We start from the raw sequence: 20,347 nt of genomic DNA on the forward strand, positions 1-20,347 counted from the left end.
TTGCTAAATAGTAAACTTTCACCTTTATGTGTTCTTTAATTTATTCTAGTTAGAAATTTGAGTGGTTTTAAAAAAATTACCCTTATTATTTTCAGAAGCCCAAATTCATTTTAGTTTTTTTGTCTTTATGACAATTTACTACCATTTTATGTCATTCTTTTCTGTGTCTTTTGTATATGTTGCTTTTATTTCTAAGATACCTCTAGGTGATCATAAAATTGTATGTGAGAGGCAATAGTGTTTATAAAAAGAAAATAGCTTTTTCAAGAGCAAGAGGTATAGTTATGATACTTGGCTTTGCTACCCAATGACCTTGATTTAATCCCTTAATTTTAGAATCAACTACTTCATTTATTAGTAGTAAGTTATATATATATATATATATATATATATATATATATATACATACACACACACACACACATATATATGTATAGATGTATTTCAACATCATTTAATGAACTCTACATGTAAAGCATCATATACTATATATACTAATACAACATGTAGTGTGCATAATATATAATATGTACATACTTTATAAGAATAGTTTATGTATTTTTTAAAAAAATTTTTTGGCCTATTTTTGAGAGAGAAACAGAAACAGAGCATGAGCTGGGGAGGGGCAGAGAGAGAGGGAGACACAGAATCTGAAGAAAGCAAGCTCCAGACTCTGACCTGTCAGCACAGAGCCTGATACTGGGCTCGAACCCACGAACTGGGACATCATGACCTGAGCCAAAGTCAGATACTTAACTGACTGGGCCACCCAGATGCCTCTTATTTATTTAATAATACACTATTAAATTGAAATTATCTTCTTAGTTTTCCCCCTTTCATGCCCTTATATTGGTAGCCATTTTCTTTCTCTTTCAGACACCATGATCTATGTGTCTGTTTTCATTCCAGTACCAAACTGTCTTGATGACTCCAGCTTTATAATAACAGCTTGAAGTCCAGAATTGTGATGCTTCCAGCCTTGGTTTTCTTCTTCAATATTACTTTGGCAATTAGGGGTCTTTTCTGGTTCCATAAAAATTTTAGAATCATTTGTTCTAGCTCTGTGAAGAATGCTGCTGGTATTTGATAGGGACTGCATTGAATGTGTAGATTGTTTTGGGGAGTATCAATATTTTAACAATATTTACCCTTCCAATCCATGAGTATGGAATGTTATTCCATCTCTTTGTGTACTCTTCAGTTTCCTTCAATGAGTTCTATAGTTTTCAGTGTACAGATCTTTTACCTATTTGGTTAGGCTTATTCCTAGGTATTTTATGATTTTTGGTACAATTATAAATGGGATCAATTTCTTGATTTCTATTTCTGCTGCTTTGGTGTATATAAAGTATATATATACACTTGTATATATACAGTTAGATTTCTGTATGTTGATTTTATATCCTGTGATTTTGCTGAATTGATGTATCACTTCTAGCAATTTTTTTCTTGGAGTCTTTCAGGTTTTCCACTTAGAGTATCACGTCATCTGCAAAGAGTGAAAGTTTGACTTCTCCCTTAATTTGTGTGCCTTTTGTTTCTTTTTGTTGTCTGACTGCTGAGGCTAGGACTTCCAGTGCTATGTTGAACAGTGGTGAAAGTGGACACCCCTATTGTGTTCCTAACATTAGGGGGAAAACTCAGTTTTTTCCCATCAAAGATGTTATTAGCTGTGGGTCTTTCATATATTGCCTTGATGATGTTGAGGTATGTTCCTTCTACCCTACTTTATTAAAAGTTTTTATCAAGAATGGATGCTGTATTTTGTTAAATGCTTTTTCTGCATCTATTGAGAGGATCGTGCGGTTCTTATCCTTTCTTTCATTAATGCGGTGTATCACGTTGATTTGGGGATATTGAACCACCCCTGCAGCCTAGGAATAAATCCCACTTGATCGTGGTGAATAATTCTTTTAACGTATTGTTAGATTTACTAGTCTCTTGTTGAGAATCATTGCATCCATGTTCATCAGGGAAACTGGTGTGTAAGTCTCCTTTTTTGTGGGGTCTTTGGTTCTGGTTTTGGAATCAAGGTAATGCTGGCCTCAGAAATAATTTGGAACTTTTCCTTCCATTTCTATTTTTTGGAACAGTTTGAAAAGAATAGATGTTAACTCTTATTTAAATGTTTGGTAGAAATCCCCTGTGAAGCCATCTGGCCCTGGACTCTTGTTGTTGAGAGATTTTTGATTTGTGACTCAATTTCTTTACTGGTTATGGTCTGCTGAAATTTCCTTTTCTTCCTGTTTCAGTTTTGGTAGTTTATACAGTTCTAGGAATTTATCCATTTCTTTCAGAATACTGAATTTCTTAGTATATAATTTCTCAAAACACTCTCTTATTACTGTTTGCATTTCTGCAGTGTTGGTTGTGATCTCTCTTCTTTCATTCTGATTTTATTTGAATCCTTTCCTTTTTCTTTTTGAGTTAATCTAGCTAGAGGTTTATACATTTTTAAATTCTTTCAAACAATCTTCTCCTAGTTTATCTGTTCTGTTTTTTTGTTTCTATATATTTTTTTAATTTTTTCTGTAATCTTTAGTATTTCCCTTCTTCTGCTGACTTTACACTTTATTTGCTGTTCCCTTTCTAACTCCTTTAGGTATAAGATTATGTTCCTTATTTGAGACATTTATTCCTTCTTTTGGAGGGCCAAAATTGCTATATACTTCCCTCTTATGATAGCTTTTCACATCCCAAGCGTTTTGGACTGTCCTGTTTTCATTTTCATTGGTTTCCATGTACTCTTTTATTTCCTTTTTAATCTCTTGGTTAACCCATTCATTCTTTAGTAGGATGTTCTATAACCTCCAAGTATTTGTGGTCTTTCCAAATTTTTTCTTGTGGTTTATTTCAAGTTTATAGTGTTGTGGTCTGAAATTATGCACGATATGATCACCTTCTTTTTGTACTTATTGAAGTCTGTTTTGTTACCCAATGTGAGATCTATTCTGGAGAATATTCCATGTGCACTTGAGAAGAATGTATATTCTGCTGCTTTAGGATGAAATGTTCTGAATATATCTGTTAAGTGCAAAGTCTTTGTTTCCTTATTGATTTTCTGCTTAGATGATATGTCCATTGCTGTCACTCCGGTGTTAAAGTGTCCTACTATTATTGTATTATCAATGAGAATCTTTATGTTTGTTATTAATTGATTTATATATTCTTTCAAGTTGGGGGCATAAATATTTACAATTGTTAGATGTTCTTGATAGATATACCCCTTAATTATAATACTCTTCTTTATCTCTTTTTACAGTCTTTGGTTTAAAATAGTTTGTCTGATATAAACATGGTTACTCCAGCTTTCTCTTGATGTCCATTAGCATGATAGATACTTCTCCATCCCTTCACTTTTAATTTGCAACTGTCTTTATGTTTAAAATTAGTCTCTTGTAGGCAGCATATAGATATATCTTTTTTTTAATCCATTCTGATACCCTATGTCTTTTGATTGGAGAATTTAGTCCATTTATATTCAGAATGATGATTGAAAGATATGAATTTAGTGCCACTGTGTTGCCTGTAGAGGTGGTGTATCTGGTGATGTTCTCTGGTCCTGTGTAGTCTTTGTTGCTTTTGGTCTTTTTTGTTTTATTTTTTATGTATTCAAACAGTCCCCCTTAAAATTTCTTGCAGGACTGGTTTAGTGGTCACAAACTCCTTTAGTTTTTGTTTGTCTTGGAAACTCTTTATCTCTCTTCTATTCTGAATGACAGCCTTGCTGGATAAAGAATTCTTGGCTTTATATTTTTCTCATTCAGCACACTGAATATATCCTGCCACATATCCTGCCACTCCTTTCTGGCCTGCCAAATTTCTGTGGACACATTTAGGGAAAACCTGATCTTTCTTCTCTTGTAGGTGAAGGAATTTTTTCCCCTTGCTTCTTTCATGATTCTTTCCTTATCATGTTCTTTGTGAATTTGACTGTGATATGCCTTGGTGATGGTCAAATTTTGTTGAATATAATGGGAATTCTCTGTGCTTCCTGGATTTTAATGTCTGTGTCCTTCCCCAGAGTAGGAAATTTTTCAGCTGTAATTTCCTCACATAAGCCTTCTTTCCCTTTTTCTCTCTCTTCATCTTCTGGGACTCCCGTGACATAAATGTTATTCTTCTTTAATAAGCCACTGAGTTATCTAAATTTTATCTTATCTTTTGCCTTTGTTTCCCTCTTCAACTTTATTATTTTTGATATTTTTTCTTCCATATCACTGATTTGCTGCTCTGCTTCATCCATCCTTGCCATCATGGCATCCATTCAAGATTGCATCTGGGTTATATTATTTTCAATTTCACCCTGACTAGATTTTCTTTTATCTCTGCAGAAAGGGATTCTCTGGTGTCTTCTATTTTTTTTTCATCCCCAGCTAGTATTCTTATAATCATGGTTTTAAATTCTACTTAAGACATCTCATATCTGTTTTGATTAAGTCCCTAACCATCATTTCTCCCTGTGATTGCTTTTTGGGTGAATTCCCCCTTCTTGTCATTTTGGAGAAAGGAAAAAAAGATAAAATAAAATTAAAAGTTAAAATTAAAAACTTGAAAACAAAACAAAAATAATGGAAGCTAGATCCTGGGTGTGTTTCAGTCTGGTTGTTAAGAGAAGCTTGATAGAAAAGAGAAAAAAGAAAACAAATAAAAAAAAAACTTTAATAAAAAGAATTTAAAAAATAAAATTGAAAAAAATTGCTCTTTATGTATCCAAGAAAGATAAGAAAAGAAAAATAAAAACATAAAACAGAAGCAAAACGAATGAACAAACAAAAATCCCAAATGGGGGCACCTGTTAAGAGTCAGAGCTCAAGCCTGTGTTGGACTCTGAGCTGACAGTGTGAAGCCTGCTTGGGATTCTGTCTCTCCCTCTCTCTGCTTCTTCCCTACTCAATCTCTCTCTCTCTCTCTCTCTCTCTCTCTCTCTCTCATAAACATTAAAAAAGTAGAAACCCAAATCAAGGTAGATCCAGTTTCCCCTAGAACTGAAACTTTGCAGCACACTATGATCTATAGATTAGGTGGGTGGAAGTTATTTATATGGGTCTTCTGAGGGAGGAGCTTGTTGCACTGGTTCTGAGGCCCACTTGCCCGGTTGGAGATGTGTCTGGAAGTCACAGGTGGATGGGACTTGGTGTAATGATTCATTGTCCACTTGGTGGCCCTGTTTAGCTTACTGGGGTCAATTGATCTGAGTGGGCTACAGGCAAAAATTGCCTCACCATCCTCTCTAGTCTCTGGAGAGAGAATTTAGTGCCTCACAGGCATGCCATCAATCATCCCTCCTTTGTCTCAGGCTTCCACTCCCTCCCTTTACCCTGTGTACAAGCTGTTCACCTTCCAAGCAGCACCTCCCTCCAGAGTTTTATCTCAGATGGGGCTGTGTTTCAAAACTCCACACTTAAGACAACTCATGGCTTAGACCCACACTGATCCTCTGTGGGAGGCTCTTGTCAAGTAATGGCCAGGTACTTGTCCCAGAAAACGTTCATGTGACCACAAAACAGCAGAGGCTCAGAGTTTATGGTAAGTTGCAACACAACCAATGCCAGGGTTTGCTGCCCTCAGCTGGTGTCTTTGTTCCTATACTGGTAAACATGGTAGCTTGCTGGGGCCAGCCAGGACTTTTGCCTGCAGAGAAGCAGTATCATCTCTAACCAAATTCACTCCAAGCAGGGAAACTGCTTCTCCCTGTGCTGCACAGGGAGACCCTGCTGCCTATTTCCAAGGATTTACCCTGCTTCCTCACCAGAGCACCACCTCGTACTGAGCCCTAAAATTTCAGACTATGTGCCCTGCTGTTTATTAAATACTGGTTGGTGGTATTGAAACATTCTCCTTTTTCCCTTTCAGTGGTTTTGAGGAACAAATTTCTTATCCAGTCCCCTGTAAGTGTTTTTACTCTTTCTCTCTAGCTTTCAGGAGGATTGCTTTTCATGCATGATCCCAATATGCTTCACTCTTTCCCCCTTTCTCTTTACCCCTCTGTCCTTCATAAAATGGCTCCCTATCTTCCTTGCCACCATGGCTTTTCTCTCCCCCAATTCACCCCTCCACACCATGTACCTGCCAAGATCTCTTACTCAAATCACACAGATGGTTGCATTAATTCTCAATTTCCTGGGTGTTCAAAATGGTTTGATGTTGATTCAGCTGTGTTTCAGGGGGTAGAAAAGCTCAGGGTCCCCATATTACTCTGCTACCTTACCTTCTCTCAATATATCTTCTTTATTTGATAATCAATAGTACTTAACTATTGTAAATAAGTCTGCAATGAACAAAAGTGTGCACATATCTCTTTGTGCAGATAAAGACCCAGAAGTGGAATTGCTGGATTGTATGGTAGTTCTATTTTTAACTCTGGGGGGAATCTTTGTATTGTTTTCCACAGGCGCTGTGCCAATTTACATTCCCACCAACAGCAAATAAAGTTTTCCCTTTCTCCACATCCTAGCCAACAGCTACTTTTGCCTTTTTGATGAAAGCCAATCTGATATGTATGAGTGAGGTGACATCTCATTATGGTTTTGATTTGCATTTTTCTGATTAATGATGTTGAGCATCTTTTTATATCCCTGTTAGACATCTGTATGTCTTCTCTGGAAAAATGTTCAAATTCTTTGCAAATTTTTTTAAATATTAAGTTGTATGAGTTCTTTATTTTGAATATTAACCCCTTATCTGATATATGATTTGTAAATATCTTCCCATTCAGTATGCTACCTTTTTGTTTTATTGATGGTTTCCTTCACTGTGCAAAACTTTTTAGTTTGATGTAATCCCATTTGTTTACTTTGTTTACTTACCATCTTCATGGTTTCAGGTCTTACATTTAGGTGTTTAAATAATTTTGAATTTATTTTTATATGTAGTATAAGATAGTGATTCATTTTCATTCTTCCAAATGTAGCCATCTAATTTTACAAATGCCATTTAATGAAGAGATAGTCTTTTCCCCCTTGTATATTCTTGCCTGATTTGTCAAAGGTTGATTGATCAGATAGGTATGGGTTTATTTCTAGACTTTTTATTCAGCTTTATTTATCTGTGTGTTGGGTTTCATGCCCAAATCATACTGTTTTGATTACTATAGGTTTGTAGAATAATGTGAAATCAGGAAACATGGTAACTCTAGCTTTTTTCTTAAGATTGATTCACCCATCAGGGGCCTTTTATGTTTCTATATAAATTTTAGGATTATTTGTTCCAATTCTGTGAATAATACCATTGGTATTTTGATAGGAGCTGCATTAAATCTGTAGATTTCTTTGAGTAGTATGGATGTTTATGATATGAATTTGAATCCATGATCAGAGTATAGCTTTCCATTTGTTTGTGTCATCTTCAATTTCTTTCAACAGTGTCTTATTATTCTCAAAGTACAGGTCTTTCACCTTCTTGATTAAGTTGTTCACAGCTATTTTATTTCTGGTGCAATTGAAAATGTTTTTCTTTTTAATTTCTCTTTCTGCTACTTCATTATTTGTGTATAGAAAGACAATGGATTTCTGCACATTGATTTTGTCTCCTGAAGCCTTACTGAATTCATTTATCAATTCTAATAGCTTTTTGGTGGCATATTTAGGGTTATCTATATATATAGTATCATGTCATTTGCAGATAGTGCCAGTTTTACCTTGTCTTTACTAATTTGGATAATTTTTATTTTTCTTGTCTTATTGCTGCAGCCCAGACTTCCAACATTATGTTGAATAAGAGTAGTGAGAGTGGACCTTATCTTGTTCCTCATTTGAGAGGAAAAACTGTTTTTCACCATTGAGTGTGATGTTAGATGTGGATTTTTCATACATGGTTGAGATATGTTCCTTCTATTTCTACTTTGTTGAGAATTTTTGTAATGAATGGATGTTGGGCTTTATCAAATGCTCTTTTCTGCAACTATTGAGATGATCACATGGTTTTTTTCATCCTTTCTATTGTTAATGTGATGTATCCTATTGCTTGATTTGCAAATACTAAACCATCCTTGCATCACAGGAATAAATCCCACTTGATCATGAATTATTTTTTAATTTATTATTGCATTTTGTTTGTTAATATTTTATTAAAGATTTTTGCATATATTTTTATCAGAGATTTTGGCCTGCAGTTTTCTTTTGTGTAGTGTCTTTTTCTAGTTTTGTTATCAGGGTAACGCTGGCCTTATAGAATGAATTTGAAAGCTTTCCTTTCTCTTTTATTTTTTGGAATAATTTGAGAAGAATAGGCATTAGCTTTTCTTTATTTTTTTTTAAATTTGTTTTAACATTTATTTATTTTTGAGACAGAGAGAGACAGAGCATGAACGGGGGAGGGTCAGAGAGAGGGAGACACAGAATCTGAAACAGGCTCCAGGCTCTGAGCTGTCAGCACAGAGCCCGACGCAGGGCTCGAACTCACTGACCGCAAGATCATGATCTGAGCCAAAGTCGGCCGCTTAACCAACTGAGCCACCCAGGCGCCCCATCTCTTCTTTAAATGTGTGGTGGAATTCACCTTTGAAGGCATCTGGTTGTGAACTTTGTTGGGAGTTTTTTGATTACTACTTAAACTTCATTGCTAGCAATTGTTCTCTTCAAATTTCCTTTTCTTCCTGCTTCAGGGTTGTAGGTTATATGTTTCTATGAATTTATCCACATATTCTAGGCTTTCCAATTTGTTGGCATATAAGTTTTCATAATATTCTCTTATAATCCTTTGTATTTCTGTGGCATCAGTTTTTATTTCTCCCCCTTCTGATTTGGGTCATTCTTTTTTCTTGAGTCTGGCTAAAGGTTTATCAATTCTATCAATCTTTTCAAAGAGCCAGCTCCTGGTTTCACTGACATTTCCATCCTTCCTCCCTTCCTTCGTCTTTTCCATTTATTCGTCTAATTTTTATTATTTTTTTCCTCCTACTAGCTTTAGGCTTTATTCTTTTTTTCCCCCTACCTCTTTGAAGTAGAAGGTTAGGTTGTTTATCTCAATTTTTTTTGCTTTTTGAGGTAGGACAATATTGCTATAAATTTTTCTCTTAGAACTGCTTTTGCTACATCCTGTAGATTTTGGAACATTGTGTTTCCATTTGTTTGCAGGCATTTAAAATTTTTTCTTTGATTTTTTGGTTGATCCTTTCATTGTTTAGTAGCATGTTGCTTAGTTTGCATGTATTTGTGTTATTTCCAGATTTTTTTTTTGTAATTTATTCTAGTTTCCTGCCATTGTGGTCAAAAAGATCCTTGATATGATTTCAATTTGAACTTTTATTTTGGAGGGAATTTTTAGATTACTGATTTAATTTCATTACTTGTAATTTATTCACATTTTTTGTTTATATAATTCAGTCTTGGAAGATTGTGCGTTTCTAGAAATTTGTCCATTTCTTCTTGATTTTCCAATTTGTTGGCATATATTTGTAGTAGTTTCTTCAAATGTTCCATTTTCATTGCAAAAAATGTGTATTTTGCACTTTGGGGATGAAAAGTTCTGTATAATAAGTCTATCTGGTCTAATGTGTATTTCAGGTTACAGTGTCCTTAGTGGTTTTGGGTGTGAATGATTTATCCCATTGATTTAAGTGGAGTATTATAGTGAGTCCCCTACTATTATTGTCTTAACATCTATTTCTCCCTTTATTAATATTTGTTCTATATAATTAGGTTCTATTTTGGGTGCATATTTACATGTTTACCATCTTCTTTGTTCCTTTTTTTTCTTTTTTTTTTCATTTTTATTTTTATTTTTATTTTGTTAATTTTATTTTTTAAAATTTACATCCAAATTACTTAGCATATAGTACAACAATGACTGCAGGAGTAGGTGCCTTAATGCCCCTACCCATTTACCCCATCCCCCCCCCAACCCCTCCAGTAACCCTGTTTGTTTTCCATATTTATGAGTCTCTTCTGTTTTTTCCCCCTCCCTGTTTTTATATTATTTTTGCTTCCCTTCCCTTATGTTCATCTGTTTTTTCTCTTAAAGTCCTCATATGAGTGAAGTCATATGATATTTGTCTTTCTCTGACTGGCTAATTTCACTTAGCATAATACCCTCCAGGTCCATCCATGTAGTTGCAAATGGCAAGATTTCATTCTTTTTGATTGCCGAGTAATACTCCATTGTACATATATACCACATCTTCTTTATCCATTCATCGATCGATGGACATTTGGGCTCTTTCCATACTTTGGCTATTGTTGATAGTGCTGCTATAAACATTGGGGTGCATGTGTTCCTTAGAAATAGCACTCCTGTATCCCGTGGATAAATGCCTAGTAGTGCAATTGCTGGGTCGTAGGGTAGTTCTTTTTTTTTTTTTTTCTGAAATTTATTGACAAATTGGTTTCCATACAACACCCAGTGCTCATCCCAAAAGGTGCCCTCCTCAATACCCATCACCCACCCTCTCCTCCCTCCCACCCCCCATCAACCCTCAGTTTGTTCTCAGTTTTTAACAGTCTCTTATGCTTTGGCTCTCTCCCATTCTAACCTCTTTTTTTTTTTTCCTTCCCCTCCCCCATGGGTTCCTGTTAAGTTTCTCAGGATCCACATAAGAGTGAAACCATATGGTATCTGTCTTTCTCTGTATGGCTTATTTCACTTAGCATCACACTCTCCAGTTCCATTCACGTTGCTACAAAAGGCCATATTTCATTTTTTCTCATTGCCACGTAATATTCCATTGTATATATAAACCACAATTTCTTTATCCATTCATCAGTTGATGGACATTTAGGCTCTTTCCATAATTTGGCTATTGTTGAGAGTGCTGCTATGAACATTGGGGTACAAGTGGCCCTATGCATCAGTGCTCCTGTATCCCTTGGATAAATTCCTAGCAGTGCTATTGCTGGGTCATAGGGTAGGTCTATTTTTAATTTTCTGAGGAACCTCCACACTGCTTTCCAGAGTGGCTGCACCAATTTGCATTCCCACCAACAGTGCAAGAGGGTTCCTGTTTCTCCACATCCTCTCCAGCATCTATAGTCTCCTGAGTTGTTCATTTTGGCCACTCTGGCGTGAGGTGATACCTGAGTGTGGTTTTGATTTGTATTTCCCTGATAAGGAGCGACGTTGAACATCTTTTCATGTGCCTGTTGGCCATCCGGATGTCTTCTTTAGAGAAGTGTCTATTCATGTTTTCTGCCCATTTCTTCACTGGGTTATTTGTTTTTTGGGTGTGGAGTTTGGTGAGCTCTTTATAGATTTTGGATACTAGCCCTTTGTCCGATATGTCATTTGCGAATATCTTTTCCCATTCCGTTGGTTGCCTTTTAGTTTTGTTGGTTGTTTCCTTTGCTGTGCAGAAGCTTTTTATCTTCATAAGGTCCCAGTAATTCACTTTTGCTTTTAATTCCCTTGCCTTTGGGGATGTGTCGAGTAAGAGATTGCTACGGCTGAGGTCAGAGAGGTCTTTTCCTGCTTTCTCCTCTAAGGTTTTGATGGTTTCCTGTCTCACTTTTAGGTCCTTTATCCATTTTGAGTTTATTTTTGTGAATGGTGTGAGAAAGTGGTCTAGTTTCAACCTTCTGCATGTTGCTGTCCAGTTCTCCCAGCACCATTTGTTAAAGAGGCTGTCTTTTTTCCATTGGATGTTCTTTCCTGCTTTGTCAAAGATGAGTTGGCCATACGTTTGTGGGTCTAGTTCTGGGGTTTCTATTCTATTCCATTGGTCTATGTGTCTGTTTTGGTGCCAATACCATGCTGTCTTGATGATGACAGCTTTGTAGTAGAGGCTAAAGTCTGGGATTGTGATGCCTCCTGCTTTGGTCTTCTTCTTCAAAATTCCTTTGGCTATTCGGGGCCTTTTGTGGTTCCATATGAATTTTAGGATTGCTTGTTCTAGTTTCGAGAAGAATGCTGTTTAACACAGTGCTGGAAGTTCTAGCATCAGCAATCAGACAACAAAAGGAAATCAAAGGCATCAAAATTGGCAAAGATGAAGTCAAGCTTTCGCTTTTTGCAGATGACATGATATTATACATGGAAAATCCGATAGACTCCACCAAAAGTCTGCTAGAACTGATACAGGAATTCAGCAAAGTTGCAGGATACAAAATCAATGTACAGAAATCAGTTGCATTCTTATACACTAACAATGAAGCAACAGAAAGACAAATAAACTGATCCCATTCACAATTGCACCAAGAAGCATAAAATACCTAGGAATAAATCTAACCAAAGATGTAAAGGATCTGTATGCTGAAAACTATAGAAAGCTTATGAAGGAAATTGAAGATTTAAATAAATGTTCCTTTTTTTTCAATATGTCATTTCCTTATTTGTCTTTTATTATAGTCCCTGTTTTATAGTCTATTTTTTCTTATATAAGCATTTTTTCCTTTCTGTTTCAATTTGCATGGAATATATTTTTCTATCTTTTCACTTTCAGTCTTTTTTTTTAATCTGAAATATCTTTTAGACAGCATATGAATAGGTCTTGTTTTTTATCCACTTAGCAACTCTGTCTTTTGATGGGAACATTTAGTCCATTTACAATTAAAGTAATTTTTAACAGGTATGTACTTACTGACATTTCGTTTGTTTTCCAGTTGCTTTTGTAGCTCTTCTTTGGTCCTTTATTCTTCTCTTGGACTCTTCCCTTGTGATTTGATGTTTTTCTTTGAGGTTATATTTGTCTTTTTATTTATTTTTTATGTACTGAAGTTTTTTGTGTGGTTTTCATTAGGTTCATATATATTGACCTTTATATGTGGCAGTATGTTTTAAGCTGATAGTTGCTTAAGTTTGACTATTCTAAAAGCACATTTTTACTCTCAACATATTGTATATTTTTGATGTCCTATATTACATCTTTTTATCATTCTTGATTCCCTCAAGTGTATTTTCATTTAATTTATTGTATTTTTCAACTCTAGTTCTTTCTTACATTTTTAAATTCTTTGCTGAAGTTCTCAGAGGTATTATCCATTTTTCTTCCAAGTTCAATAAGCATCTTTATGACCATTTTTGTCTTAGTATAATTGACACACTATGTTACATTAGTTTCAGGTGTACAACTTAGTAATTTGACAAGTTTATACATTATGCTATGCTCCCCCAAAATATAGCTACCACCTGTCCCATTACATAATTATTACAGTATCATTGTTTGTATTCTTTACGCTCTGTTTTTTGTTGTCATGACTTCTTCACAACTGGATCCCTGACTCTCCTCCCCTTCATTTATTTGCCCACCCCCTTCTTCCCTTCTTCCCATCTGGCAACTATGAGTTCTCTGTTTATAGTTCTGATTCTGCTTTTTGTTTATTCATTTTTTAAGATTCCATTTATGAGTAAAATCATATGGTATTTGTCTTTCCCAGTTGGACTTATTTTACTTAGTATAATACCCTGTAGGTCCATCCATGTTGTCTCAAATGGCATGATGCTACACTTTTTATGGGTGTGTAGTATTCCATTGTTTATGTCTGTATTCCATTGTATACATATATATACACACACCACATTTTCCTTATCCATCTTTTGATGGACAACTAAGTTGCTTTCATTTCTCATTGTGAATAATGCTTCAATAAACATAGAGGTGCATATATCTTTTTGAGTTAGTGTTTTTGTTTTTCCTGGATAAACAATAGTGGAATTATTGCATCATAGGGTATTTATGTTTTTAATTTTTTGAGGAAACTCCCTACTGTTTTCCACAGTGGCTGTACCAATTTACATTCCCACCAACAGTGCGTGAGGGTTCCAACTGTATGTCCTTGAGAAAATGTCTATTTAGTTTTTCTGCCCCTTTTTTGAGTGGATTTTTTTTTTTTTGGTGTTAGGTTGTATTAGCTCTTTATATATTTTGGGTATTAACCACTTACTGGATATATCTTTTGCATATGTTTTCTCTCTTAGGTTGGATTTTTGTTTTGTTAATAGTTTCCTTTGCTGTTTAGAAGCTTTCTATTTTGATGTAAGAGAAATTAGTGCCTGTGTTCTAAGATTTTGCAAGTTTTATGGTATAGATATAATCATTAAACTTTATATTAGGTAAATTATCTCTGTTTCATTAGGTTTTTTTTCTTTTTTTTCCCCTGTGGTTTTATCTTATTCTTTCATTTTGAGCATATTCCTTTGTATCCTCATTTTGTTTGAATTTCTGTGTTTCCATGAATTAGGCAGAACATCTACCTCTCCTAACCTTTAAGAAGTGGACTTTGGAGAATCCTCTGTTCAGAATGTGTGTGTCTGAAATATTTGGCTGGCTTGCTGGACCTGGAATCAGAATGAGTGGTCCCATGGTATACTATGGTGGCCCCAGCAGGCTGGCTAGAGCAGGTGTGATATACGGACCTAGAGTTCACTTGGAGGGCCCTAGGAGTCTAGCTATAGCACTTGGATCCTGCTCCTACCCACATTATCAAAGTGGAGGAGGGAAATAAACTAATAAAAAGGCCTTTCTCTGTGCCTTTGACCTCAGAGAGAGTTGTAATAGCTTCCTACCTGATTGGTGGATGGATTTCCTTTGCTTACAGTTTTCACCCCTTAAAGTACTTTTTTTTCTGGGTTTGCCCCGCGATAGGCAGGTTGTCGCATCCTTGGTGGTGTTCCCATCAGCTCTGTGTCTGTCTTTCCTACCCTTCTCTGTGTGGTCCCTCTTTTATTTGTTGTGCTAAAGCTATCCACTCAGCCCTCAGTTCTTCAGAAGGAATTGTTCTCTATATAGGTGTAGATGCAGTGTGTCCATGGCAGATTTCAGGGTCTTCTATGCTGACATCTTGGACATACTCCTAGGAGCAGAATTTATAAACATGTTATTTGGTGACTGTACATATGATCCTATATTATCTCATTTATTCCTCTTAACAACTTGACAAGATGGGTACTATTATACCCATTCTGCATTTGGAAAAACTAAGACCTAAGTTGGTCACAAAATTGATATATGGTCACCCAATTGGCTAAAGAAGTGCTGAACTTGGATTTGAACTCATAGACACTTCTCAAGCCCAGATAAAGAGCTGACAAAATTACCTGCCCATAATAATTACTATTTATTACTAACAACTAGGATGTATTTCAGGTTCCTTGTAATCAAAACAGTTACATATATAGCCATCAGTGGGCTTGATAGTGCACTTATCTCTCAGTTACCCATGTCAGAAGCATTTCTAAATCTGAGGAGGAAATGACCACATTTATTGCACATCTCCTCCTCCTGGCTCAGTAAAAATAACCCTGGTTTTCTTTGACATCTTTAAATTCTATTATTTAGAACAAAGAACAGCTGTATTCTCTTCAGCTTCAGGTCTGTGTTATTCCTCCTATGACCATGAATTTGTACTACTTATTCTCCCATGATGGGTTTTCCTCCTTTTTGAGCTTGACTTTAATCTCCCTCTCTCAAAATATTCCTCTTTTTTGCATTCTTATTTGGCATCTTATTTTATATATTAGAATTCTTCCTGTTCCTTAATAACCAGAATATTTAAAAAATAGCTCTCGAATGTATTCACTTGAGGAGAGATATCAGTGGTAGTTACAAAACATGTTTTATTCCTAAACCTCTCAGATTTTAAGCATTACCACAGACAATTTCTGCCTTAGAACTTTCTTTTGCCTGTGCCTAGGAAACTGCATGGAGCAGAGGTAGAACACTGCTGAATACTGGAAGTTAAATGTAGACAAAGCCATTACCCTATCGCTAAAATTTGGATTCTCTGCTGATAAGTTTGATCTTGATTTAATGGACCAGATTGGGAAACACAACAAGCCCATGAATCACTAGGAACTGATAGTTATTCTTCTCTCTTTGCCCCCATGCCATTCTGTCTCAGAGCTCAGACAAGGTATAGAGGAGAATGCCTTCAAGGCTGCAAAGCAGTCCATTTAGCTCCAGGTCCTGAGAGAGCCTTGAGTCAGCTTGCTGCAGATTCCACCAGTGAGCTTTGACTTCTCAGCAATCTCTCTCTTGAGAGGCTTCCCAGAAATCCATCCGTTCAGCTCACCCCTGAATGCACTTTGAGCAACTGCTGCCTCTCCTGTAAGCACGTTATTAATGGTCTCTTTTCAAAAGCAGAGATAGTGCCCTGGAAAATGCGATATTGATTTTTCCCCTCCTTTCTCACTGTTTCAATCACTGCTCGTTTGAATGGCTTTCATTTTTAGCAACAACAAGAGAATCTTCGAAGAAAAGTGGTTTATAGGATCAGCCTGAAATAAAATCACTGCTCAATTTAAGCTCTGAAAAATACTATTGATATTTTAATAGAAGTTTGGCGAGCCTATTGCCAGCTCAATAATAGCTACAAGGAGTTTATACACAGAAATCATACTTAGGGATCGTTTTATTTCTTAGGCAGTATGTGTTAACAGCAAGTAACGGTTTAAACCTTCACTCACTTCCATACTGTATACATCAAGAGTCTCAAGAGTGTGGAAATGTTCAGGGTACTTCAGGAGGGGTGAAAGGCTTTCTACAACTCAAATGATATGTCTCTAATTGGCCCTTGTAGATGAAACCTTGGTTGGTTTTCTCTTAAGCTCCCTGTTTGCTTGTGTTGGCATCAGGAAATCCCAACAATCTTAGAGCTGAAAAACATAAGGATTGTGTAGTAAATGGATTTTTTGCACAGGTGAGAAGAGCAAAGCTCATTTGATGGTGTGATTTAATGGAGATGGCACAGTCTCAAATTCCTGTCCAGGACTCCCTCTCTGTGGTCACCTGGAATTCTACCTACCTGAACCTTGCTACCGTTCTGGCTTCTCTCCTCCATTTTCCTCTCATATTTTCAAAAATACCTATGGATCTTCTCCATTTTGAATCTTCATATGCTGTACAAACATACTCATTTATGAGACAGAGTAGTGATATATTATTTGGTATATCACTTAGAGTATTACCTTCAAGGATCATGTCAAGAACCACCTCTTCCAGGAAACTCATGTGTGACATAACTCCCTATCAATGTCACTCTTTTCTGTCAGCCCTGTAAATCACTGAAAATATGCTTTGATTTGTCTTAATTGTTCTATGTGTGAACAAAGATATCTATTGAAGTGTTTAAAATAAACATTGATTGAATGGATAGATTTACTATATACTATTTACTACATGGCTAATAAATGTGTAAGGCACTATGCTGTATGTTAAGAGGAATACAAGTAACAATAAAACATTTTCCTGTATTTGTTTAATAAAGATGAATGTCTTAAATGTAGGAGAAGAATTTTCACAGGAAGAGATTGTTATAGAAGATAGTAAACTTCAGAAGGAAAAACAAGAGCAGGAGAATTTAAGACTTATCAATGTAGTAGAATTAGGATATTTGGGAAAATGTAATAGACTTAGTTTTAAAAATATGATTAAAAGAGAAGAACTAGGATGAGAAATAAAATGTTTCTGAGTTTGGGGGATCAAAGCTATGCTTTTAGTATATTATAGAGACAGGAGAAAAATCTTGATTAAGATGGGGAGAAGGATATCCATTCATGCAATAAATATTAATTAGGAACATACAATATGTAAGGTACTATTCTAGGTTGTAAGGATACTTTGAAATGATGGGTTTAGGAAGCTATTACACCGAATAGCAGACTAACATGACTGTTATGTAAATAAAGAGCAAGAGCTAGATTAATTAAATGTTGGAGAAATTGTGCCTGATTGAACATAAAAGCAAAAGAGCCAGTATTACATAAAACACTGATTAGAATCTCATTAATAAGAGGAGGGGCAGTGAGAGGAATTTACTGGAACTTTATATAGGTAGAGGACAAACACTGGTGAATTACTTGGGCCATGATACTAGGGAGAGGATATTTGATGGAAAATTTCTCTTTTAGGATTTCCCTTTTTTTTTGTTCTTTCATGGAGTGGTTTGATTAGATAGGTCTGCAACCATAGAGGCTGCCTGACCTGCTTTGTGCTGGCATTAATGCTTAATTTCTTGGAAGATGTAGAGAGCCATTGCCATCAGAAACCAGGCCAACTCCCATGGGAAAGGAAGTGCCTTAGTCTCATTAGAAAAAATCTTGCGAGTTCCACATGGCCAAGCACCTCTCACCAGGAGCCTACATTGACTGGGGGGAAATCCTTGTAGTAACAAATGGCACAGGATTTGCCTGGGCTTTTCTTCTTTGTGCACATCTTTCTTGGGAACCATGAAGGAAAATAGTTCTGGCAGTTAGCCATTCTCATTTTTTCCCCAGCAAAGGGGAGCCTAATATAATCCAGCTCTTAGAAGCAGGGTTCCTGCTTCCTGTTTCCATAGTTAGCCAGACCTGATACAGGACCTAATCAACTCACTATCAATAGGCCCCACGAAGTTTTTTTCCACCCACTAACCAGGTCAGTACCTAAAATGTGGACAAGTAATGATAGGTAAGTTCCTTACCTTTATGAAAATCACACCCTTCGTGTAACTTCATACACTGGTTGGGAGGAAATTTGATGGCTAGGAAGACCAACACAAATTTCAAATGGCTATTTCATTAACTACCTGAAAACAAACTGGGGGAAACATATTTCTCATCCAAAGTATGCTCATCAATAGAAAATAAATTTAAATCACATTTCATCCCTATTTGAGATTAACTAGGTTTGACATCTGTGATTACAGACATTATGACATTGATTCATGAAACAGAGAAGTAGAATTTTTGAGCTTATTTTTGTTGTTGTTTTCCAAGATAAATATGAATAACCTCACTTTTAATTTTTTTTTAAATTATAGCTTTTCTTCAGGGTATTGATTTATCCTTATAAGGATAGCTTCCCATTGCCTACAGAATTTGTTACAAACATCTTACTTTACCTGCATCAAAGGCCTTATAATATTTGAGCACAATCTGCGTTTCATTTGTTAATATGATAAATATTTATTGAGGATCTAATCTATGCCAGAAAGATCTCTCAGAACTGTGGCTGTCATAAATATCTTTTGTCATAGACCTCTACAGAATCATTTCATCTTCAAACATTTTTTAAAAAATGTTAAAGATTAGGCTGGTTGTAGAATATATGGAAACTCTCTGCAATATTCTTGCAACTTTTCTGCAAATCTAAAACTATTCTAAGATATAAAGTTTATTAATATAAACTTAAAATATAAAAATATGAAATTTATTAAATATTAAAAACAAAAAAATCTATGAATTAATTTGAGTCAAGCAATTTATTACAAATGCAAAAACATCCCCTAACCATATTTATCAAGTGTGTGAGGATATGATTAACTGTGTAATAGTCAAGATAGCCTAGCTTAGCAAACCAACACCAAACCTTAATGTTTATTAGCAGAAAAGTACTTTAATATGTTCAAAATAAAGACAAAAATGAACAAAATGGATTAAAAGAAACAGACTTTCAACAGTAATTGATATCTATAGGAATAAGATGTATATTTTATAAATGAAGAGTACCATATATGAGATAAAAACTCTACAAATGGATCTCATGGCATATTCGACACAGTAGACATTTGAAAGGTCAATTAAAAACATCTAAACTGAATAACAGGAAAACATAAGAGGATAAAAAAATAGAATTATTAAACACATTCAAAAGGTAAATCATACATGAAATTGCAATACTAAAAGTGAACAAGAGTATGCAGAAGTAGTAATCAAAATTGAAAATGACAGAATTTTCCAATGCTAATAAATATAATTTTGAGTCTGTTGAAATCCCCCCAAACAGAATATAAAGAAAATCAGCATGGGTATACACATACACACACTCCTTAGTAATACTGATGAAACACAAAAGCATCTAGAGGAAAAACAAGACATTCATTTTCATGAAAATGTAATAAGACTGTTAAGCTGCAAAGAGAGTTACCTTATTAAAAGAATCATTGAAAGTACAAGACAGTTGATTAGCATCTTTAAAAGACTAAGAGGGAATAAAACCTACTAACTTATACTTCTATATTTAGGAAAAATACAATTAAAAATAATAAAGATAAACAAATGAAAAATTTTACTAGTAAACCAGAAATAAAGGTAACACTAAAAGTTTATCAAACAGAAAGGATCCCAGGCAGAAACATGAATGTACAAAATGGAAAACACAACATTAAATACATAGGTAAAAATATTAACTGCATAAAACCAAATTTAAATAAATATATGTGAAACTAAAATTCATGACAATATAAAGTTAAATGAGGTGAGTATTTGATATTAAATTTTATATATTTTAGCATTACTTAAAAGGCTGTAAAAGTAAATACTGTATTAGGCATAAAAAGTTAAAAGTATGTGTTTTAGTTTTGGAGTTAATCAACGTAAGAGTAAAATGTATAGTGGATAGGTTACAAGGGAAAAAAATTCTGAATAATCCCAACAACAACAAAAGCCCAGAGAAAGGAAAAAAAAAAGGAGTTAGGTTGATCAGTAGTTCTAAATCAAA

Source organism: Prionailurus bengalensis, chromosome D3 (genome assembly GCF_016509475.1).
Source record: "Prionailurus bengalensis isolate Pbe53 chromosome D3, Fcat_Pben_1.1_paternal_pri, whole genome shotgun sequence".
NCBI lineage: Eukaryota > Metazoa > Chordata > Mammalia > Carnivora > Felidae > Prionailurus > Prionailurus bengalensis.